Below are 26,649 nucleotides of genomic sequence, written 5' to 3' on the forward strand. Positions count from 1 at the left end.
AGAGGCCTCCAGATAATTCCAGTCTCCAGTCATTCAAGTCACCCCCAGATATTCAATTCTTCCCAGCTGAGGTCTCAGCCATTTCTGAGAAGACACAAGCTAACCCCATTGTGCCCTGCATGAATTCATGATCCACAGAAACTAAGGGCAAAATAAAATGGTTACTATTTTATGTCACTATGTTTGGGGTGGTTTGTTATGCAATAATGGATAGCTACATCACTGAAAGACTGTTTCATATATGAAGAAAGTAAAAAAAAAAAAAAAAAAAGAATATTTACTTATTTCTTTTACATATAATCACATAAAAACAAAAGAAAATATTCTCCAAAGTGTGTTTGGTGATTGAGAGTTTGTAAAAGAGGGTCCCATGTTCACCCTGAGGAAATACTGGATGCAGTGGACACTATTAGCTGTCTATCCATTAGCCCTAGATGATGATCAGTAATTGGTCTTAATCAAACATGGTGATTCTATTCCTTTTGCTAGTTGTTGGTTTAGCAGTGGGCTTGTACCCTCTAACTTGAATCCAAGTTCTGGCCAATAAAACCAGATTCAGACCCAGTGGAGAAATTATTCTGGGAAATGATTTCCTTCCCTGAGAAAATTATCAAATGTCTCACACAGAATTATTTCCCAATGTTCTGGCCATCACTGCCTTTGTGCTTTTAAATTTTGCCATAGGAAGACTTGAGATTTAATGCTGGAAGCAGGGGTGGCCATCTTGTGACTATAAAGCCAGGGCCAAGGGAATTATAGAAATTCTGAACCAAATCAAATGTATGACAGTATTGATCCATTAAACAAAGCCTAAAATCATGTACAGTCAGCCCTCCCTATCTCTGGATCCCACAGACAGAGGACCAACTTTACTATGCCATTTTAAAGGAACTTGACTGCCGGCAGGCTTTGTTATCCCGGGGAAGTCTGGGAACGAATCCCCTGCAGATACCAAGGGACTACTGTATCGCCCATCTTAAGCAAGATAATGTATGCCTGTATGATTCAATTAGATTTAGTGAGGTTTTGTTGCCTGCAGCTGAATGTATTATAAATGCAATACTGGGTTTAGACAAAGTTACCCTCCACAGATGGCTACTTAGGCAATTCTTCATAATCTGTGACGTGAACGATATACTGGATTTGTGTGAAGCAGTGTCTTTGTCAATATGCATTCTAAATCTTCCATGTGGGTGTCAAAATCTAATTTAATTGTAGAACTGCCCCACCCCCCAACATTTTTCTTTTGGAGAGACATTTTTCTCTGAAAGATATCTTTTGAGAAAGTGCTTTGGAGTCTCTTTCTTAACTTCTAAAGCCTGTGATTTTCCTTAAGCTTTTCCTGACTGATTATACATCCTGGACCTAGGATCTCTGTTTTGAATGGAAGTTTCTGAGGATCAGGGTGATGTGTTTTATTTATTCACTGAAAAGTGCTAAGGAAAACCTAGGTTGTCTGTCTAGCCATTTTTTCTTATAATTTGGCATTTTACATATCATTTCCTATGTTAGAATGTAATGGTTCATTTTCTATTAAGAAAATGTTAACCTTCCCAATAGAACCCAATATAATAAATTAGCTTTTAGAAAGTTACATTTGGGAACTGAATATTGAACTCAGATCTCAATCACCTGGAAAATGTTTGAGAGGTTACTCTTTCTCCCTTCCTTAAACAACAGCTTCATTTGATCCTGGTAATAATAATAATAATAATAACAATAATAATAATAATTAAAGCAAATATTCATCTAGCACATTTAGAGAGTAAGAGGTTATAAATGCATCAATGTTTTTCTGGGCTTGTGTAGTATGCCATGTGATAAAAATGGCCAATCTAGGAATAATTACATCTCTTGATTCATTCATTAATTCAGTAACCATGTGCAAAATATTGATGTAGAATGCTAATATTTATGCCATCAAACATGTCCTTTGTCCAACTCAGTAATTTTCTTTTAATATGTGCAAGGATCAAAACAATGTATTACGTGTTGAAATTTCACATACTATGACAAAAATAGAATATGACCTAGTGTTCCTTCAACTGAACTGAGTAAACAGCTGTTTATGCCTCCCATATATATTTGAGCTATATTCTCCCTTTCATATATCTACTGATAGTTGCTGTCTGCTAAATTCCTCAAAAGCAAGTTTTAAAATATGTCTTATACTTGGGTTTCCAAGTGTTTTTGCAAGTGATAAACTTCTAATTTATTACTAACTCATAAAAAAGAATAAAATGGCCTTTTAAAGAGTTAAAGTGCACACAAGATCTCACATACTGAGTTCTCAGAGAAACAAAAGCATTATTTGTAGTATGCTGAAAATCAACCATGCCTCAATCACATCAGCAGGCAAGTCAAAAATTCCTGCAGGTGATGACAGCCAATGCAGATGGTAACTTCTCCCCTCTGATTTTCTGCTCTGTGGCATAGGAACAGATATTAAAGGAGTTAAAAAGCAACATACGGTTTGAGACCATAGAAAAGTGGTTGATCATGCCTAAAGGACAAGAAAATAAGCAGCTTTTAAAATTCTTCATAATATTTAACATGCTCACAATTTGGAAGAAGGGTGCAAGTCTATTTTATTATAATTTTATATTCAGTAGGCTAAATCTGGGCTCCACCAGCTGGGTTGTTAATACAGGTCAAGGAATAATTAGCTGCATTTGTTTCAGTTTTAGAAAACCCAAATGAGCTCTGAGTATGTTCAAGGCCTAGAAAGAAACAAAGATTTCCTCACTGATGTAATAGGTCCTGACAAAAACATGAGAACAGAGAACAGAGGATTATTACACTAAGATGCACTTATGAAAAAATAATGAATGGAGAACTGATATTATACTTGGAAAATCCAAATAAATGCCACAACTCTGAAATAAATGGATTATGATGGTGGGAAAAGTCCATGCTGGGTGTTCCTACTCAGAGTAAGCAGGCAGGGAAAGAAAATGGAGCAATCCAACCCAACCATTATCCAAAGGCACCAATAGTTTTCCTCTATGGTGCTCCTAGACAATGGTGCATATAAATTTTATGTGACCACAGGCGTTTGTGGGGAAGGAGAAACTGTAAGCTTGAATTTTTAAAGAAATATGATCTCGTATCTTACTTGGAAATCTTTTAACAATATATGGACAAGTTGAATAATTGGAAATCACACATTATTATAATTTTTAAATTTATAAATCAATTATACAGTATAAAACAATCAAAGAAAATTCATCTGCTATTATAATTATACATATAATAAATAAAAAGCATTTCCATACTATCAACAACTCTGGCTTGGTAAATTCCAAAAGAGATAAAATAAAATGAAATAAATAAAATAAAATAAAACAATGTATCTAGGGGATAGTACTAGCCATTATTTCTCCTTCATTTACATGTTTTACTTCAAATGCAAATAATCTATCAGTACTACATTTCTTCATAAAGTGGATGAAGCAAGTACCTGGTGGTACATTATATCATTTTCTTAAAAACCATATGACTGGAGCAGAAGTGGTTGCAAAGGCTTATGGCAAATGCTTATAGTCAATGTTCTCTAAATTACATCGTAACTTTGTTTTCATGTTCTGAAATGGGAAACCATTTTGTAGTACGTAACTTTGTTTTCATGTTCTGAAATGGGAAACCATTTTGTAGTACGTAACTTTGTTTTCATGTTCTGAAATGGGAAACCATTTTGTAGTAACGTCTGGTGATTAGTCACATAGAACACTTGGAAAATAGCCAGACCACATCACTGTAACTATGGAGAACGGCATTGAGGAAGCCAAGCAATTTTCTCAGACTGTCATGTTTTAAACAAATATGCCTTAAAAGATATCACTTTCCCGCTTCAGCCTGCTATTATATCACTTCAACTATCTGCTCTCTGTAACAACTCTGAAACTTTAACAACTTTCCCTTTAGAAATTATATTTGTATAATTATAAGACAATGTACAAGTTGCACTGGGAAGAAGAAACAGGAACTTGTCACTTAGATTTCCATTCCAGTCCTTCACTGCAGCAAAAACTTCTGAAGGGACTCACTTCCTCCTCGATGTGAGACACAATACCCCAATGATATACCTAATGATGGATTTAAATGGTAAACAATAGATTTCGAAGGTGATATGAAAAATGAAGAATTTAAAAAAACTTCCTTGCTGTGGTCAGTGGATGAGTTAAAGCCAAAGCACATTTCTTTTATATATGTGTATTTTTAAAGTATTTATTGAGTATCTACTATGACTGGTTTTAGACATGGGGGGGTACATCAGTGAATAGAACACCTACAAATCTTCTGGAACAATCAATTCACAAATTCCCAATTTTCATTAGAGGGGGAATAATCCTTAATGAGCTTAACAATGCTATTAGGAAGAGAGGTTTACCAAACTTTGCATAGAAAAACTTTTACAAAGTATACTGCTAAATAAAGACTGAATGTTCTAAAGGTATTCTTTTTTCCAGCAAAGTAGGTTACCCCTCTATAAATGTGATCTGTTATTTTCTAATTGGAAACAATTAGGCTGCATTATGTACATTAGATCTAGAGACACTCTACACAATGACAAACTGTTTTTGGCGGGGTGGGGGACAAGAAATAAATTGATCAGAGGCCCTGTTTGTAGGTGGTAATGTTTTTCTCAGGGAAAACTGCTTTCTGAACTACATATATCATGTTGTTTCAAAATGGTGTACTCTACCATAGGGGAAGGTGGCTTCCTGGTAAAAAGGTTTTGCATGAATTCTAAATGAGTGCTACCATGCTGGGTGAGTGGAGGTCACATGTCACACATAGAATACTGCAGGTAGTATATGTACATCATCATGTTCTAACAATTGAGATTCCTCAGTTGAAACTGTCAAATAGTACTTCCCTGCCTCGTCATCATATAGTGCTTCCCTTCCTCTTCATTACGAGATTTGGTGAGCTCTGAAGGAAGCATATGGTTGAGTTTGGATTTTGTGAAACCCCAGAATGCAGGCAGCACCATGACCAAGCAACAAACTCAATCACCTTCTCAGTCATGCAAATTATTCCTTGTTGCCATATTTTTCTCACTGCATTTCAACACTTTCTATTGAAGTGGGGACAAATGGAGTAAGAAATGTGACTATTCCATGTGAATTCTTAAAGGATGATTAGGAAGTTCTAGACACATGAAAAAAGAGCAGGAGTAAATGACACTAAGGATACATTGATTGTCACCTGCCTCCTGGAAGCCCAGATGTGTTTCCTTCTTGAGGAGCAAGGCACCAAAAAGTCAGAATAAGCTTCTTTGAAACAAGATGAAGATACTGTGTTGTGAATTGGTAGGCAGTTTTCTACCTCTGTTTTATCCCATGCATAAAGATATCATGCCTTCCATTTTTAATTCTCTGCATTCATTTACTCTTTCCACATACGTTTGAGTGTCAGTCACTCTATTTAGGTATTGAAAACTCAGCAGAGAATATACCATTGTGGTGCTTGCTCTCACAAACTGACAGACCATCAAATAAGCAATCATAGCAAGGCACAATGGGTTAAGGTAGGTGCAGCTTAGATTGCTATGGGAGCCCACAGCAGATTCATGGAGGCTACTTTAGGTTTTCAGAAGAGACAACACAGCAGAAGTGGCAAAGTGAGATGGGCAGAGTAGGCAGAAGAAAAATGTTGGCAGGAAGTGCTGTAGGCAGAAGGAATAATGTGAGAGAAAACTTAGAGGCCAGGGTGGGTAGGACATAGAGAGTATTGGGAGGGGAGAGGAAGACATGAGTTGAAGAAGAAGGCAGAGACCAGATGCTGGTGGGCCCTAAAAGTTACCTCAAGGAATTTGATTTTTATTCTAAAGAGAGTAGGAATGTATAAAAAAAACTTTTAAGCAGGTTAATGGCATGCTTTATATTTTAGAGAAATTTCTCCAAATTGAAATTATGCTGATCTGTGACACATGACCCTGGGCATTCTAACACGTAAAAGAGAGAAAACATGTACCCAGAGGATTAGAATGGGTATTAAATGAAATATGTTCTGAGCACAGTCTGTGGCACAAACATACATATTTAAGGGAACGGACTCTAGAGTATGTTTGCATTTGAATAGAACCTCCAGCTCCATCATTGTAGTTGGGTGAAGAGCATTCCCCCAAAATTCAATTTCATTCAGAACCTCAGAATGTGATCTTATTTGGAAATAGAGTCTTTGCAGATGTAATTAGTTAAGGATCTTGAGATGAATCCCCCAGGACTTGGTGGAGGAGTGGTGGGCACCTAAATCCAATAACTGGTGTTCTTATAAGGAGAGGAGAGAACACAGAAAGACACACAGGGAAGGACCTATGAAGGAAGGGGCAGAGATTGGATCTGTGCTGCCACAAGCCAAGGAATGCCTGGGGCCACCAAACCTGGAAGAGGCAAGAAAGGATTCTTTCCTAGAGCCTTCAGAGGTAGATTGGCACTGTCAGCACTTAGATTTTGGACTTCTAACCTCCAAAACTCTGATAGAATAATAAATTTCTGCTTTTTTCAAGAAACTCAGTTTGTGGTATTTTGTTATGGCAGCCCTAGGAAATGAATACAACCATGCAATCTTGGTGTGCTCTTGGGTAAGCTACATAACTTTTCTGTGTCTCATTTCCTTCTTTGTACAATTGAGATAATAATACCTAACTCACAGGGTTGCTATGTGAATTATATGAAATTATGCCTGTGAAATATTTAGAGCAGAACTTTGTTAGACACAGAGTAAATAATTAATGTTAGTTCTTATAACTACTGTGAAAATATTACTAGGTAGATATTGTTAAAAAGATTCAAAACATTTTGATTTGTGAAAGACCACATCCAAACTGCTAATTACTTTTTAAATTTTTTCTCAGTATCCATATCATACTCCATGATCTCTAATATTAAAATATTTACTTTTATTGTCAAATTATTGAATAAATTTGTCAGTCTTTAATCAAAATGTGCTCATGCTAAAGAAATATTCAAACTCTGTCCTTAAAGTTGCTCTTTCATTTTTATCAGAATATTTTCAAATGCATTTGTTAATACTACGTCTGCTTCCTTCTCTGAATGCAGTTTTCCCCTCTTCATGTAGGAGCAACATTGACCCAATAATCTTACTTTAAGAAGGTGCTCCCATTTCAACATAAATCTCGAGATTGTTTTAAGGAAAATAATAGAGTAAATGACAGAAATGAACTATCCACTGCAGTACAATTTGTCATGGAGTGTTGCATACCACTATCTGGAAAACATTCAGTGTAGTAATCACTTGGAATAGTGATAACACATAATTGTATGCTAGTCATAAATTATAGGTGAATGGCAGTTTCAGCTAATGAGTGCCAAATAGCAGTGCAGGCACTGTAGTGATTAGAGAAGATGTGGTTATGAATGCATTTATTATGAGTGTATTACAAAGCTTTTCAGATTATAAATGGCAGGTATATAAATAGACACCTAGACACCATGCTGGAATTTTATATCTATAAAGTAAGATATAGACATAAAAGGAAAGAAAGAGATGAGTGAAAAGCAGAAGAAACTAAGAAAAAAATCCTCTACTTATACACTCTTTCTATCACATTAAAGTCATTCTCTATTACTTTAGGAAGAACTTGGGCATAACTAATTTCAGCTATATTTTTCTCTCCTTTTACAAATTATATGTAATTTGTGTTGCTTTTCTGATGTGTGTTAAAGGTCACTCTCCATTGGCTGGTAGTATTAGTATTTGTCTCTCTAGAGAAGATTTCAAAATCTTAAAAAACAGCTACAATTTTATTCCCTGCCCCATAGATAGCATATATTCAACCAGTGCCTATTTATATTATACATGGGTTGCTATGAAATTTCTATTTATTTTGATATAGGAGAAATCAAAGTTAATTTATGAGGTAGAACTGAATACAGATGATTTCAGTAGTAATATTCCTTCCCAAGTTGATTCTTCACTTTAAGATACACTGTACAGTTTAGTTTATTGTTGCCTTTTGGTTGGAAAATGGAAATACAATAAACACATTTTTAAATTGTAAGACTAAATAGTAATGTTTCCCTCTAAGTTTCATCTTAAGAGTGATGATAAGATTCATTTGCAGAAGTGAGTGAAGAGATAAATACATATCTAACAGTATAGGAAAGGGTAAGGTTTTAAAATATAAATTATGTAATTTTCCCTCAAATTATAATAACATGAGAACACACACAAAGTTAAGATTTTAATTATTCTTACAATTATTCTTGCCTGATTTTGTGCTATAGTCCTTACATTGTTTCTCATAAACTGCTTTACTATTAGATTTCTCTGAGTGGGTTTGGTTATTATTTGGACAAAAATAAACATGCATGTGGCAAAGTGAAAATTTGGCTTTTGCTGGGAAAGCTTTTATTTCTGAAACTTAACTTTAAAACTTCTTTTCAAGAAATTAATTGTTCACACAAAAGCTATCATATTTTAAAGATTTTTTCCCAAATGTGTGTTTGCAATCCTTACTTTTTTTTTTTTTTTTTTTTTTTTGCGTTATGCGGGCCTCTCACTGCTGTGGCCTCTCCCGTTGCGGAGCACAGGCTCTGGACACGCAGGCTCAGCGGCCATGGCTCACGGGCCTAGCTGCTCCATGGCATGTGGGATCTTCCCGGACCGGGGCACAAACCCGTGTCCCCTGTATCGGCAGGTGGACTCAACCACTGCACCACAAAGGAAGCCCATGCAATCCTTACTATTAATCAAAATAAAATTCAAGTGTATTCTCTTTTGGTGTCAATATTTCCCTGCTCAAAAAATATAAAAAACATTATAGTAGAACTTCAGGTCTCCAGTCGTACACGTAAGGAGCTTGGAAGTCACCACTCCATCAAAACAATGAGGAACAAGCTGAAAAGACTGAAAAATCAACAATTCTTCCTGGATTGGAATAAAGGTTAAGGATACAGAGCAAACTGCTACCCCCAAGATTAGAGAGACAGATGAGCAAATATTGGGAGTCACAGCTTACCAGAGCTGATACTCACAAGTGGAAACCACTGCCATGGTTTGGAAACCTGAACTATAATTGATGATTTGCTATAGGCTTAGTGCAGAAAAGACTGAGGTTAAAAATTTCATGAGTACCCAGTCAGAGAAAGGCCCCCATGCTTTTGTGAGCTTTATCTCCAGAAGCCTGGCCAGATTCTCACAATATTGGAGAAAAGAAACAAAACTGTTTCAACAAAACAAAACACCAAATTCTACCAGCCCTAAGCTTCCTCAAAAGAGAAGGGAAATACCCAATTCCAGCCCACTCTAGCCTTCTATGTTGGAGAGGGTAAATATTCAACTCTTGCTACTCTAGATATTCTGTCCTACATAATTGGAGAGGTGGAGGTGGGGAAGGGGGACACTGAGAAGCACTGGTGAAGTTCAAAGTCCAGAGTCATAGGCTCTATAAAAGACTGACATTAATTGTTGAACTAAAGAACACTTCCCTGCCACACACACAAACACACACACATACACACATACCTCATCACTACAGTACTAAAAGCCAATTTAGAGCATTTCCTTTACATCATGTCTGGTTACCAAGAAAAAATGATAAAACGCAAAAAAAAAAAAAAAAAACCCATAAAGCCCATACATACACAATTTGAAAAGACAAAGCAAGCTTCAGACTCATATATTGGCAGGGATGCTGAAATTTTCAGACAGGGAATTTAAAACAATAATGATTAATATGCTCAGGGCTTTAATGGATAAAGTAGACAACATGCAATAACAGACGTGCAACATTAGTGAAGAGATGGAAATGCTAAGAAAGAACCAAAAAGAAATGCCAGAAAAACAACCCCCAAACAACAACAACAACAAAACACAACAGTGACAGAAATAAAGAATGCTTGATGGGCTCATTAGTAGATTAGTAGACTGGAATGGTGAAGGAAAGAATGTCTGGGCTTCAAGATATATCAATAGAAACCCCCAAACTGAAAAGCAAAAATAATAAAGACTGATAAGATCAGAACAGAATAAGTTGCTGTGGGACAACTACAAAGGTTTAACATATTTATAATGAGAATACCAAAAGGAGAAAAAGAGAGAAAGAAATTTTCTGAAACAATAACGACTGAGAATTTCTCCAAATTAATGTAAGACACTAAACCACAGATCTAGGAAGTTCAGAGAACACCAGGCAGGATAATGTCAAAAACACCACCTTGGCATATCATTTTAAAACTATAGAAAATCAAAGATTAAGGAAAAATCCTAAAAGAAGACTGTGGAGGTGGGGAAAGCAAACTTTAAAGTGAAGAAGATTATCAGGGCTAAAGAGGGGCACCACATAATGATAAAGGGGTCAACTGTCCAAGAAGACATAATTCTTAATGTGTATGGGCCTAATAACAGAGTGACAAACTACACAAAGCGAAAACTGATAGAACTTCAAGGAGAAATAGATGGATCCACTATTGTAGCTGGAGACTTCAACACCCTCTCTCAGAAATGGAAAGACCTAGAAGGCAGAAAATCATTAAGGACATAGTTGAAATCATAAATCAACTGGATATAATTTACATCTATAGACTACTTCTCCAACAAAAGCGGAATGCACATTCTTCGCAAGCTCACATGGAACATTTACCAAGATACACCACATTCTGGACCATAAAATACACCTTAACACATTTAAAAGAATGGAAATCATACAGAGCCCAATGGCATTAAACTAGACATTAATAACAGAAAGATAACTGGAGAATCCCCAAATATGTGGAGATTAAAAAAAACACATTTAAATAACATATGAGTCAAAGAAGAAATCTCAAGAGAATTCTAAAAATATTTTGAACTAGATGAAAATGAAAACACAACTTATCAAAATCTGTGGAATGCAGTAAAAGCAGTATGCTTAGAGGGAAATTTATATAATTGAGTGCAGTATTAGAAAAAAAGAAAGATCTAAAATCAGTAATTACATTTGCATCTTAGGAAACTAGAAAAAGAAGAGCAAATTAAAACCAAAGCAAGCAGAAGAAATTAAATAATACAAATTAGAGCAAAAATAAATGAAAGTCAAAAATGGGAAATTGATAGGGAAAATCAATAAAACCAAAAGCTGGTTCTTTGAAAAGACCTCTAAATTTCATAAGCCTTTATCTAAGCTAACTAATAAAAAGAGAGAGAGAGAAACCAAATTACTGATATGAGAAATAAAAGAGGTCTATCCCTAAAGGTCTCACCAACATAATAGGATAATAAAGGAATTGTATTGCATAGAATTGAGCAATTCTATGCTCACAAATTTGATAATGTAGAGAAAATGGACCAATTTCTCAAAAGATCCAAGAGCTTTATATTATCTTATTTAACTTTCACCATAATTATATGAGATAGGAACTGGAACCAGGCCAACCACAGGCCTATTCTCAGGTAGATGACTTCTAGGAAATAATATATATGAAAATTTAAGACCAAGAAATTGCTAAGTGCCTACATAGTCCTTAGAACATTACGATGGACCCTAATGGTATTTGTGCCATATTTGAAGCCTTTGGATTATTGTCATGGTGCCTGGACTACTATATTTTATATCTTTTTCTATTATTGAAATTATTTACCTAATGCCACATAGCAATTGAGTGATGGATTCTGTAATTCAAATTCAGGCCCATATGACTCTGAAACTGATCTTTTTAGCACTTTTGTTCCACTGCTTGCTACAGTTATAGTGAATGCTTCTCATTGGACTGCATACAGAAGAAAAGATTTTTAAATGACCAAAACAAAATCTGGTCCCCAAAAGATGTGTGTGTATCCTAATTCCTGGAATCTGGTAATGTTACCTTATTTGGGGAAAAAAAAAAGTTATTTGCAGATATAGTTAGGTTAGAGACTTTGAGGTATAGAGATCATTCTGGGTTACCCAGGTGGGCCCTAAATCCAATGATGAGTGTTAGGATGAGAGACACACACGAGGTATTTGACATACAGAAGAGGAGGAGGCAAGATGACAGTGGAGGTAGAGATTAGAGTGATGCTTCCATAAACCAGAGAATTCCTGGAACACCCAAGAGATGGAAGAGGCAAGGGACAGAATCTCTCTTTGAGCCTTGGGAGGAAGCACAGCCCTACTTACATTGATTTTGGACTTTTGGCTTCCAGGTTGCAAGAGAATAAATTTGTGTTGTTTTAAGACACCAAGTTTGGAAACTAATACAGATTTTAATTTTAATTCAGAAAACACTGGGATTTTTAATCTACCATGCAAAACAGAAAGGACAAAGATTTATTTTAAAACACTTTTAAGGAATGTTTGAAAATTATTTGTGAAAATAAAGTGAGTGATCATCATATTTTCCCCCATTACTTAGCAAAATTAATATCACAGGAGACGATAAAAACAAATGCCAAACAAAACAAATTTGTGCCAAAATATGAAAAAACAATTTAAAATTTTATTTGGAAGAATATGCACAGAACATAAGAATAGGGCATTAGAAACTAAAAGGATGCCACGAAGAGACTGCATGGATTCAGTGCCTGCACTGTTAACAGGATGATTTTCTTTTCTCTCCTTTCTTCCTTTCCTTTTCTTTCTTCCCTCCCTCTCTCTCTTCCTTCTTTCCTTCTTTATTTCTTGCTTAACTTTTTTGGAGCAGCCTGGGAGCCCATTCTCACTTTCATGTTGTATTTCCAATTGACTCATTCATCGCGCAAAAGAAATTTTACCACAGGAATTTAGTCTTTTACAAAATTCAGTCAAGGAAGTAGAATACTTAGCAAAGCCATCATCTCTACTCACCTAGAGGTCTTTATCTTCTCACTGCAGGTACTCACACCACTGCCTCAGTAATCCAGTCTAAAGAATATGGCCCATGAACATTAACCACATTACCTCAGGATATTCACAACTATTGATTCTGACATACCGATTTTTCTCTATAAAACAGCTCACTATCTGTATTGACATAAAGGAGGTCTGAGGTTTTCCTATATTAATAATAGTTCAGCCAAATTAGCCCCTGATTAATAACATTTTTTCTTGTCTGAATAAATGAATAAAATAAAAATCATACTTCTATACTTTGAGGATATTAAATGAATTTCTATACATTTTTAAGCTGTATTGTTAAACTTAGGTTTTCTTCCTTTGAGCTTTTTATAGAACATTAAATTAAACTATTTTAATAGACTTGCTCAAGATAAAATTATTCCACAAATTGATCATGTATAAAATTTTAATTAAACACATCACTTATTAGTTTTGCATAGAGCATTAATGAAATAACCATTAAAATTTAATGAAAGTAATAGTCATATGTCCAATCTGCTAGCAATATTTAAAAATGATTTAAAGGCAAGATATTTCTGAACTTTATATAATTAACAATTATTTTCATTTTAAAATTAGAGTGTTTTATATCCAATGATGTATTAATTATTTTTGCAAATGCCTACATATAAATTCATTTAATCAACATCAGACATTAGCATCTCTTGCTTTTTCCATAAATGACAAAATAATACAGGTGATCTATTAAAAGATGTATATCTTCATCATGATGTCTCACCTTTTTTAATTCAAATTCCCACTGAAATTAATGGAAGCTTTAAGTAGCTCAAGAATAACACAAGACTGAGAATGAATGTTTTCCTCTTTATGCCAAGGTTTCCTTCACTAATATACTTAAATATTCAGTTTGGCGCTCACAGAAAAGACGTCATGCTAATAGGAGTGTAGTGAAAAAACTTAACCTTGGGAGAAGACATATCAACTATCTTCTTCAGTCACTGTTCTCACTTCCAGAAAGAGTTATCTCTACTATATACATGCCAAATCACTGACTGAACAAGCATTACAAATGTCAAAGAGGAATTCAGACTGTTCCTAAGAAGGATTCCAAACATATTCCTATGGCAAGGCAGAATACAGTCAAAATCATTTCAGAGGCAGAAAAGCAATGTAAGTATTTTTCTGGAGGTACGGGGGACTTGATAGTGTCTATGCTCTTTCTGGCCTTTTCTTCTCATTTCTTTTGTCTTCTTATATTTATTTTTGCATTATTCACAGTCCTCTGAAAGTGTGTCTAATATACAGAGGCTATTTTAAGACCTTAAAAATACCACAACTTAAACAGGTACAGATAAATAGAATGAGAAGGATGTGATACCGTGGAATAGAAGCAGTATTATGGAATCAACCTGAATCTCTGTCACTTCTATCAACTGCTCTTTTGTCCTATTTCTCATGCAAAATTTGGAAATCAGCCACATTTTTTAACATCTTTATTGGAGTATAATTGCTTTACAATGGTGTGTTAGTTTCTGCTTTATAACAAAATGAATCAGTTATACATACACATACGTTCTCATATCTCTTCCCTCTTGCATATCCCTCCCTCCCACCCTCCCTATCCCACCCTTCCAGGCAGTCACAAAGCACCAAGCTGATCTCCCTGTGCTATGCAGCTGCTTCCCACTAGCTATCTACCTTACGTTTGGTAGTGTATATATGTCTATGCCTCTCTCTCGCCCTGTCACAGCTCACCCTTCCCCCTCCCCATATCTTCAAGTCCGTTCTCCAGTAGGTCTGTGTCTCTATTCCTGTCTTACCCCTGGGTTCTTCATGACATTTTTTTTTTCTTCTTAAATTCCATATATATGTGTTAGTATATCATCTTTGATGATGGCCATTCTGACTGGTGTGAAATTATATCTCACTCTAGTTTTGAATTGCATTTCTCTAATGATTTCTCTAATGATGTTGAGCATTCTTTCATGTTTTGTTGGCAATCTATATGTCTTCTTTGGAGAAATGTCTATTTAGGTCTTTTGCCCATTTTTGGATTGGGTTGTTTGTTGTTTTGATATTGAGCTGCATGAGCTGCTTGTAAATTTTGGAGATTAACCCTTTGTCAGGTATATCATTTGCAAATATTTTCTCCCATTCTGAGGGTTGTCTTTTCACCTTGTTTATGGTTTCCTTTGCTGTGCAAAAGCTTTTAAGTTTCATTAGGTCTCATTTGTTCATTTTTGTTTTTATTTCCATTTCTCTAGGAGGTGGGTAGAACTCTCTTGGTATTCCATAGGTTTTTGGTGATTATATATTTCACATATATTAGTCTATGTCTGTCAACCCCCATGTCCTTATTTATCCATTCCTCACACCTTTCCATTTGGTTAAATATAATTTTGTGTTCTTAATCCATGAGTGTCCTTCTCTTGGAAATAAGTTCATGGGTATCAATTTTTAGGTAACATCTATATGTGATATCATAGGATATCTGTCTTTTGGTTTCTTTTTTACTTCAAGTTGTGTGAATATCTCCAGGTCATTCTATGGTGGTGCAAACAACACTGTTTCATTCTTTTCCTTGACTAATATTCCATTGTGGACATGAACCACTTCTTTGTGCATTCATCTGTGATGGACATTATGGTTGCTTCCAAGTCTTGGCTATGGTAAATATTGCTGCAGTGCAGGTTGCCAGCCTAGGTCTTTTTTTTTGTGTGTGTGATACACAGGCCTCTCACTGTTGTGGCCTCTTCCGTTGTGGAGCACAGGCTCTGGACGTTCAGGTTCAGTGGCCATGGCTCATGGGCCCAGCCGCTCCCCGGCATGTGGGATCTTCCTGGACTGGGGCACGAACCCGTGTCCCCTGAATCGGCAGGCAGACTCTCAACCACTGCACCACCAGGGAAGCCCCATAGCCTGGGTCTTTTTTATTCTGGTCTTCTCAGGTGGTAGGCTCAGCAGTGGGCTTACCAGATCATATGGTAGCTCAATTTTTACCTTTAAACACACCTCCATTCTATTCTCACTAGTGGCTGTTTCCAGTTTATACCCCAGCAGCAGCTAGAGGGTACACAGTTCTCTAAAATCCCTTCAGCATTTACTGTTTGTAGATTTTTTTTCTGATGATCATTCTCACTGTTGCCAGGTGAACGTTTTTGTAGATTGGATTTGCATGTCTTTCTTAATTCCTGATGTTGAGCATTTTTCCATGCCCTCTCCATTCTCTGATCAAAATATAAAGTTTTCCTTTGCTTCTGAACCAAACTCAGTCTCGTTCTGTTGGCTCCAATGACACTGGGCAGGGGGACACTTGTTGGGACCCACTCTATTCTGCTTAATACAGTCATATCTCTCATGGCACCCCATCATCACCAACACAACCAGAAAGTTCAAACAAAAATGACAGGTATTATCAAGTTGGACAAGAATGTGTATAATCCTTGAATCTCATTCACTGCTGCTGAGGATGTAAATTCATACAAATGTTTTGAAAATATTTAGAAGTATGTGGCTGTATGTAGGAGGCCTCAGTTCCTTGCCACGTGGATCCCTCCTTAGGGTTACTTGAGTGTCCTCATGACATGGCAGCTGGCTTACCCCAGGATGAGTGATCTGGCCCGCGGTCCCCAGGACTGTCGCAGCTTCAGCTGCTGGGGCCCTTCCAGAGCCAGCAGCCTCAGTGAGGCCACCCTCCCCTCGGGCTCTGGGTCAGTTCAGGGACGGTGGAGGGAAGAGACCCCGAACCAGGAGTTCCTGCTCTGTGGAAACGCAGTCTCCATTCTGGGCGCAGGGGTGGGTCCGCCTGGTATAGTTTTTTTAAAAGTTACATTTAAAATGCTTTCAGAGTTTGTAAGTAAAACAAACAGACATTTTACTGTGCAAATTTACTTTTACAACTTGTTTTTGTCTTTGCAGTAGGACTTTTTGATTAGAAATCTTTCTTTCCAAATACTTTATCTTGCTGCCTTTAAAAGCAACAAATATGTTTTGAATGAAATGTCAGCAGGAAAAAATATATATTTGCAGTATATTCTTCAGTGGATTTAATTGCAGACCTTGCTCACATCAACCATTTAAAAACAGAGACAACTTTAAATTTAGAAAGTTTTGTGCCTCATTGTCTATTTATTTCACCCACTGGAGATATTTTTTAAAAGGCAAATTAAATCTGGAAAATGTATATAATGGTTGTAGAATGCTATGCAGTATAAAGTATAAAACTAGAAAATCCTTGTTTGTTCCTGGATTTCAAAGATTGTAAAACATAAAAGATGTTATTTGCTATTGCTGAGATGCATTCACTGCCTGAAGGAAATCTAGGAACCTTCAAAATGGTCAAAGAGTATACCTCAAAAGTCATTTTTCTAGCTGACCATTTTAAAGACTCCAAAAGACCTGAATCTAGACAACCTTCATTTTTAAAGCTACCTCTATTTAATGTAACATATATAATGCAGGGCACATATTAAATTTCATGCTTTTACTGTATTGTCACTACTGAAAATTTCACAAGAATATTTTCCTTTCTAAAAATCATAACGGACAAAATACTAGGGAAAATAGTGACCAGACAGAACTCAAAAGAGGAATCTCAAGGAACAGAGCAAAGAGAAAAACAAAACAAAAAACAGAAGAAAGAAGACAATAGCATCTTTAAAAGGTAAAATTCAATATCTAATTTCACTATCTACCAGAATAAATTTCTTTGCAAGTAGTGTCTCCTCGGTTGCTGCTGCTGTTGTTTTTAGGTAAGATGGGACAGGTATGAGGGATGAGTTACCAATAGCACAGTGCAGGCATGCTGCCTATGCTAATCTTATTGGTGGTGAGCATCTCTGAAATTGCTAATCCAACATTTTCAAAGGTGTGTTTAACACAGGATGAGATCTTCTTAGAGCCTTTTATATGAGCTCTACCATTTAAGAAAATAGGAGCCTTTGTTTCATAATCAAAGGTTTCTTCATAATGGTGAGAGAGATGCAGGTCATACTAAACCCTGTCACCCAAGTGCTGCCTGAACACATGTGAGATTCAGCAACAATCATCACTTAGTTTAAATATGGAGAGTGTTCTGTCCTCTTTGAGTAAGCAAGAGTTATATGTAAAAATTCAATAATGTGGACTGTTCTCGTGAAATGTAAATGACCATTTATTTGTGTCACAATGCTAAAGTTTATTTCTCCATTTCCTATATTTATTTCTGAGGATCTAATAATGTGCCCATGTTTTCTGTTGCTTTCCTATAAGGAACACTAAAGATAAAACCAGACTATGGACCTAAAATTGCCACATAACACTACCAAACCCAACTCAAGAAGCTGTTTCCACAAATTATAAAACAGAGATAATACCTACTCCAACTGTAAAGCATTCCAGATGTCAAATCAGATGATCAAACTAAAAGCATCTTGAAATTTTCAAATGAGGGGTTAAGATTCTAGATTGAAGGTGTTTATATCTACAATTACTCCCACAATCACACTAAAACGTCAATAAAGAATAACCCACGAGGACAATGAGAATAAGAATATATATGACAATAGATGAGAAGAAACTTTTTAGTTGATGGAAAGCTTATGGATGACTGGTCATGAACTTAGTAGAGAAGGTTGAAACCTAAGTTCCTTCTGAGGTTATGACCAAAAAGAAGTAAGCCAATCTTGAGCCACAGAACCTTAGAAGGGCTAGAAAATCAGAGGCACCAGCTCATTTACAAAGTGTGAGTGAGAGGTGGAGCTGAATACTTGGTTTAAATTTGACATAACTTAGACAATTTTCCACCTTATGCTGTCAGGGAAATTATACCAGAGACTCTAAATTCAGTGACACCAAGTCCAACAGTGGATAAGACTTCATAGTGAACACAGAGATAAAATCTGGAAGTTTGCTTTTTAAACAATGAAATGCACAGCTCCTTCAACTGTGCATCTACCAGAAAGCTGACAGACAGGCTCTCAACCCACCCCCCCCTACCCAGGGAGAAAATAGGACACTTTTTCTTTGAAGAAAACTTTGGGTCATAGCCTAAAGACATGACCAGGAGATACTGATATTTGGGGGTTCCCAGAGAAACAATTGGATTACATACACTGAATCCTTCAACAGTGAAGCCAACTAGTCCTACACACTGCTCTACTAGTCAGTTACCTAGAGTCTTTTTCTTAATATAATTAAACAGAAAGGATCCTCAAGCCTTTGAGAAAGCAAATGAACCTAACAAAATAAAGAAACACCCAGAAAGGAAGTAGATGCAAAGAAGCAGAACATCATTTAGGAAACAGAAAAAAGGAAAAAAAAAAAAAAAAAAAGAAAGCATGTATCACTAATGGCCTCAGAGAAGTGAAAGAAGATACTGCAGCCATGGAAAACAAAAGATAAGAAAGAGCTACTGGATAAAAACAATACAAGTACACAAGAAAAATAAGCAGAACATCTAAAATGTTGTTAGAAAAACTTCAGACAACTTAAATATAGTTATAAAATATTATGCATGTAAAAAATAAGGACATTTACTAAACATAGTGTTTTTAAAAAGCTGTAAATGAAAGAAAATGTAATTATGGTATAGTATGTAGTTCAGGTGTAAATAATCAGTATAGTAATGATATTCTGGTTAATGATTATTCATTTAACTTCAAAATGTGAAACAGTTATAAGAGGGAGATAGGGAAAGGAGTGGGAAAACACATACAAGTGGGGAGGGGGCAAATCAGCTAAGTTTTCACCTTCCAAATTTATAATGCATTAGAAATGACTCAAATTGAAAAATCCTCAAATAACAGAATATACATATTATTCAGAAAAATGGAAATACATGCTGGAAGCAACAGCTGCAAGAGTTATAAGAGGTTGCTTCTGAGGAGCCAGATGTAGGAGTGGGAAGCCCTGTATTAGTCTTTGACTTTTAAACTATGAATACATAGTACTTTGGTAAAAATAAAAATTCAATTAAAAAACACAGGAAAGGGCTTCCCTGGTGGTGCAGTGGTTGAGAGTCCGCCTGCCGATGCAGGGGACGCGGGTTTGTGCCCCGGTCTGGGAAGATCCCACATGCTGTGGAGCGGCTGGGCCCGTGAGCCATGGCCGCTGAGCCTGCGCGTCCGGAGCCTGTGCTCCGCAACGGGAGAGGCCACAGCAGTGAGAGGCCCGCGTACCGCAAAAAAAATAATAAAAATAAAAAATAAAAACAAGAAAAATTCAAATGTAAACCTTTACTAGATGATGACACAGTATCAACAAAGGACTCTTTCTCATGCACAGCACTGTTGTTCATTCAACAAAGATTATTGTAAATTTTTCATGTGTTAGGATTTATTCCAGCCAATAGGGGAAAATAACAATATCTAAGTACTATTCCACAGGACGTTATACCTACATTATCTCATTTAACTCTTTCAACAATAAGCCAAATAATAATCCACACATTTTAAAGATGAAGATCCCTCCCTCCACACATACACATACATACTAGCACTCAGCATGTGGCAAAGCTGCAATATAGACAGCACATGTCTGCTTTCAAAGCCCCGATATCATAACCAATCTACACCTTAAACCTTTCAGTGGCTTATTTACGTTTATAAAATGTTCAAGTCCAAGCTCTTTAGCATATATATTAATATCCAAAGCTCAATTCCAATATCACAAACACATAGTATTGTGATCACAAATCAACTCAAGGCTCAAACTCTCTAAGTTGTTTGCCACTTCCTTCCCTATGTACTCAGCTCTGTTAATCAGTCTTTACTAGAACATCATGACTCAAGACTCCTGTGTTCTCTCATTATCCCTCTGCCTAAAATGTTCTCCACCCTACTTTATTTGGCTTCTCATTTTTCATTCTTTATATATAATCCAGTCTATCTATGTGTTATCCCCTCCTAGAAGTTTTCCCAAACTTTAAGGCTGAGTTACCTGTCCCTCTTCCGTACTTCTATAACAACAGTATCCTCATCTGTCTCACCTCTTACACATCAGATGCCTAATAGCTTGTGAGAGACTTTGTCATATTCATCATTGTACCTTGAGAGCTACTGGGAAAAAATGACAATGCTCTCTACCATAAACAACTTAGAATCTAACAGTAGAGACAGAAAAATTACATGGAAAGCTATAATTCTGGACAGACTTTGAGAGTTACTATGAGAAATGGGTAACATTTTTGAGGGTTTGGAGAAAGAAGATATCTCAGAGGGTTTGTTGCGTGAGGAAAGCTTGGTTAGGCTGATAACATAATCAAAACAGAGGATAAAATGTCCAGTGAAGGATACAAGAAGATCTTAAGCAATGCCAGCAGAAAACATCAGTCTCCTTCCAAGGAAGAACAGTTTACTTTTATACATGTGCAGGGTGGAAGGTTTAGTTCCAGAGTTTAGAGGAACAGGACTTGGTATTTGAAGAAGTGTTTGACATGTGTGTAGTTGATGGAAATGGAGTTAGTGGTGGAAATGAAACTGTTGAAAAAAGTATTTGTGAAAGTATCATGACATACAAGCGAAGAGGAACAAAGAAGGACTATGGAATACCTATTAGGTGATAGGCTCTACAAGGTTTAATGGGAACTATAATGTGAGTAAGATGGAGATGTCACTATGGATCCAAGATTTTGAATCTCAGTTTCTGGAGAATACAGGACTATAAAGAGTATAGGGCTTACATCTGGTTTCCCCAACATTTCCAGTCAGTAGAAAGTGAGATCATCCACTGAGATGTGGGGAGGCTTAGAGAGGTTAGACAGAGGCTTCATGGATCACAGGAAAAAAAAATGAAACTTTCTCTGCAGTTTATATTTATGATGTGAACTATTTAAGGATTTTAGCTACACACCTAGATTAGAACCACTCCACTCTCATTGGGAATAATGAATCATATACATCAGCACTGTATACATTGTGGAGGTACCAATAATATTTAATGACCTTTGGTTTTATGCATTTAATGAGCAATGTCCCATAAACAAGTAATTTGTAACATTGCAACTATCTGGTTCTTTCGATTTATAGAAGAAATAAGAGTTTCAAGATATATGATTTAAAAAATATGATGGCAAATTAAAATCTTATTGTTAAAAATTAAATCTTTCGGGCTTCCCTGGTGGCGCAGTGGTTGAGAATATGCCTGCCAATGTAGGGGACACGGGTTCGAGCCCTGGTCTGGGAAGATCCCACATGCCGTGGAGCGACTAGGCCCGTGAGCCACAACTACTGAGCCTGCGAGTCTGGGGCCTGTGCTCCACAACAAGAGAGGCCACGATAGTGAGAGGACCACGCACCATGATGAAGAGTGGCCCCCGCTTACCGCAACCAGAGAAAGCCCTTGCACAGAAACAAAGAACCAACACAGCCAAAATTAATTAATTAATTAATTTTAAAAAAAGAAAGTCATTCTCCTACATACCACAATACCATTATCACACCCAACACAATAAAAAAAAAAAAAACAAATTAAATCTTTCTTTAGGCCTTACAAAATTCAAACTAAGTCCCAGCTATAAATATGGGCTTGTTTTGAACCTGTAAACATCCGAGTTCAATTTTAACCCCCTGTGCATTTACATGATTCTTTGTCTTCATAGCAACTTTCAGCACATCACAAAGAATCTCTCATTAATCCTCACCAGTTCCTGGCTCAAAAGGGTCAGATTCCTTTTCCCTAACTGTTATCTGCCACAGCACAGAAAACACAGCACCCTGATGGCTCAGTACTGCCAGCCTAGACTCCTAACTTCTTTAATTTTAGTTCATTCCTCTCTTCACAAAAGAAATGACAAATTTATTGATTTCGAAATTTCTGTTTCCTGTTTTCTAGTTGCATTCCCAGTCGCATAAAGTTAGCAACTATATCGATTATTTCCTTCAAACAATTCCACAATACTTATTGCATTCCACTGCATACAGCAGGGGTTCAATAAATGTTAACTGATTAACTTGGAGCAGGCTGCACAGTGTTCAGATACATTTAAAACCCCAGGTGGATTCAGACACCCAGACAGAGAGACAAACAAAGCAAAATTATTTAACTGAATTGGGTTCAATTAGAGAGTGCCTGCCGCCGAGATTAATTAAGTAGGATATGAACAAATACAAATGAAGTATAATTCACAAAAGTCTATTCCTAAGGAGAGAAATCCTTGAAGGGCTAAACATCCAAGATTAAGAAAATGCTGAGCTTCCTTATAACAGCACAGATGGAAAGATAAGTGCATTCGACTTCACATATGCACAATTCACTGGGAATATTTCTCCTCCAGTAACTCTCTTTGCATCATTGTACTTCTTATTAATCCTATACATAACACAAAACCCCTAAACATGCTAGATGGATTTGATAATTTTAAAATAATAACTACACTTTTAAAATTATGTTTAATAGTTTAGCCACAGAGAAAACAACATGAATCATAATCATTTGTTAATCTTTAAGATGACTTTGTAATTGAAATTATTTCACCTCTTGTAGGCAATATGTGTAACACCTTAGAAAAAATACTGATTCAAAGTTAAACTTCAAATAATTAAAACTATTAATCATTATAAAACTTAATAAATAAGTTAAACATAGCAATTTCACTTACATACACTGATAAAGATATAAATACTTGTACACAGTGATATCAGGAAAATGAAATAATGGAAAACACATTTATTTCCCCAAGAGAAAAATCAGATTAAGAAGTTATTTTTTTAATCTAGTGGCAGAGACAAATAAAACGGGATTTTTAACTGACACACTTTACTCCTTTGGACCAGGTATTGGAGGTTTTGCATTTGTAGAGTAGAGCGTAATTCACCACCTTCCAAAAATTTCTGCACCCTGCACAGGAGCTGGACTTGAGTTAGTTTTACTTTCAGCAAATAGAATCAAATTGGATACACTTTACTCTCTCCAACTGCTCTTGCCAAGCTTTCAAAAGTTCAGACAGCTTCGAGGTCAAGTAAAGCCTCAGAAAGAAAAGATGTACAAAGAACAACTGACTGTGAATCTCACAAATGGAGGCTGGACAAAGGGATACGTATGCGTGCAAGTGGTGCACATGTGTTCACAAACATGGAATCAACTGAGCCGAATAGTATGACTACAGACGAGGCACCCTGGAGTAACTCCACTTTCATTATAACTGATCAGTTTAATTTTTCTATCCATAACTTAAAAATATACTCAACACATTTTTTATCAGCTCTCCTTTTTCAAATGATTGTGATTTAAAACATCTGTGAAATTCTTCTATGAGTCATAGAATCACATCAAAGGAATGGCAATACTTTCATTAATCCAAGGATGATAAAATGTGTCTCTTTGAAACATTTTGTGCATTACATTCTATGATATGGACATAAATCTAGCCCTTCGTAAAAGCTCTGAGAAGTTAGTTTGCCATTTCAGTTATCTCCTTGTGCCTTTTGGTTCTCTTCCCCCTCTGCCCTTTCTTCCTCTTTAATGCCTCCTGCCTACCCATAGCCACCTGATCCTAACTTTTGCTCGTTCTGCATCTTAGTCATCACAAACAATTCTCTCAGGTTCTACTACTTGACAAAATAGTTATTCTGTTGAAATAACTTTTAACGTCAATTTTTCCGCTTTTAAAACTAACATATGTCCATTATGAGAAATTTGGAAACTACAGAAAAAATTATAATATTTAAATTTGCATACTGTTATGCAGTTTTATGGATTCTAGAAATGGTAACCATATAGTAATGCATAGAAAAGAAGCAAAAGTACTTTATCTCTTTGAATCCGTTAAGAATTCCATTTATTTTACATCAGTGGCTCTCCAGACTATCTAGGATATTAGGGTATTTGATAGACTTGTTTATTCACTCTCTAATTGGTAGACAACTCACATTGCTCCACCATACTTGGAAGTGCATTATACTTGATGAAATAATTTTCTCCAACCACCAGGGTTTCTCATGTTTGAAATGAGGATAACTTTGCTCGTGAGAAGGAGATTGGAAAAGAGAACATTCGAAATACGTTAGCAGAGAAAATATATAAGGAAATACTGTAAAAGGGAAAAGCAAAATCTTTTACACATGAAACTGAAAAACATATTTATATTTATTTGTTCTCCAATCTCATCTAGAAAGACATAGCTAATTAAATTTGGTTTCAGTGTGTGAGAATTCTATGTGTGGTAGAGTAATTGTTTTTATCATTTCATAAAATATATCTTAGCTACTAAAAACATTTAAACCTCTAAATCCAAGATATTTATCACTAGCTTAAAACTGGGCTCCGGGCCTTCACCACAGCTGGTCATTAATCTACCAGATACGTTCCACACAATAGTGCATTATGAGACTTTAAAAGAAATGTTTGTCTTGGCTGAGCAAATGTTTAAAAGTTTTCTCCAGTATTTTGGAGTTACCCTACAACTCGGTAACACTAAGATGTCCTACCACATCTGGCCTGGCTCTATGGACCAGCCTTCTTCCCTATACCCTTTTGCACTTTCCTGCTGACCTACCTGGTCCTGCTCGTACCCCTCCACACACCTTCGATGTTCTCCTCCAAGAATACATGCCATAAAGGGATTGCAAAGTCCAGATACATGCCAGAGAGGCTCATGAGTTGATCCATGGTATAAAGGTAGTATAGGTAGAAGACTGATGTTTCAAACTAATTTCTAAGTGCCTGGTCTCCCTGTGACATCTGTAATATGACAGACCCTCCCATGACATCCTGACCTACCATACATTGCTTCATTGGACTGTATCAGACCTGTCGATTTTCAGAGTCCACTCGCACAGTGTCTCTGAAGTGCTGCTTTCTAGTAATTCCCCTGCCAGAGATTTCTCAGAGTTCTTCTGTCTTTTGACTCTGCCTTAGTGCAAAGTTCTTGAGAGCAAAAAGGGAATGATAAATTTGCATCAGGGAATTGCAGAAACTAGAGATCATTATAATGACCTATAAAAGTAAAAATTTGCAATGTCTACCTTGATACTGATATTCTGAGGCAGAAACATTTAATTCAAGGCTTCAGTGCTTTAAAGGCAGAATTTTGAGTGTTTTGTGAGCAAGAGATTTCCAGGAAGCAGCATTTCCTTGCTGTCTCTAGAATCAAGCTGCTTGAAAAGTAACTACCTTGCTTTTTCAACAAGATGGGCTCGTCAGCCACACTAGAATTCCTAAAGAGTTAATGTCCAGTTCTCTCCCAGACCTACTTAATCCTGTATGTTCTATAACCTTCACTTTCTGAATCTAGATAAAAGAAACAAGATGTAGGAATAGCAAGTGGTAAAAGAACTACTCAAGGGTTTCAATCAAGGCCTGGTGTCAGCTTCATGTCTGGCAAACAAAAAGAAGATAAAGAGACAGGCAGGAGAGAGAGTGGAAAGCAACAGTTACTAGGGAGAAATACAAACCACTCACATGGTAGTGATCTATGGAAAGGGTAGGCAAAGGGGGAGACAGTACAGAAATAATACTAAATAATGTCAACCAAATAGTATACTGCTGAGCAAAGAAAGAAAGGGGCAGAAACAGAATGCAGGGCATTGACCCTCTCACTCGCTACTACTGGAACATGAATGCACCTAGTGGTGTTCAATGGTCCAATTTACTTGACTGCACAGGGATAGAGCACATTGGAGAAGATACCATGAAAGCACATCCACCACAGCACTTCAGCTACCATTAGCAGTAGGAAAATAAAAACCCAATTTGTGTTACAAAAGGGAAAGTTACATCTGTTCATGGCCAGGGGAAAATCTCTGGAAGAGTATGATGAATTGAAGAAATCAGGGGATTTTTATAAAATCTGCTCTTTCAAAGCCATTTATTTTCTGCGTTTCTTCTTAGTTCCTTTTCTATAAAATTAACTCATTGAAAGGATGCGGATGTGTGTGAAATAATCAGTTTTGCCACGCGGAAATTGAAAG

General features: G+C 36.4%; 1 protein-coding gene across 2 annotated transcripts in view; it reads right to left on the bottom strand.

Moving 5' to 3' along the window:
* Positions 1–26,649, bottom strand: part of NEGR1 (neuronal growth regulator 1) — a 909,782-nt gene that overhangs the window by 555,504 nt on the left and 327,629 nt on the right. The window lies entirely within an intron of this gene.

Source organism: Pseudorca crassidens, chromosome 2 (assembly GCF_039906515.1).
Source record: "Pseudorca crassidens isolate mPseCra1 chromosome 2, mPseCra1.hap1, whole genome shotgun sequence".
Classification (NCBI taxonomy): domain Eukaryota; kingdom Metazoa; phylum Chordata; class Mammalia; order Artiodactyla; family Delphinidae; genus Pseudorca; species Pseudorca crassidens.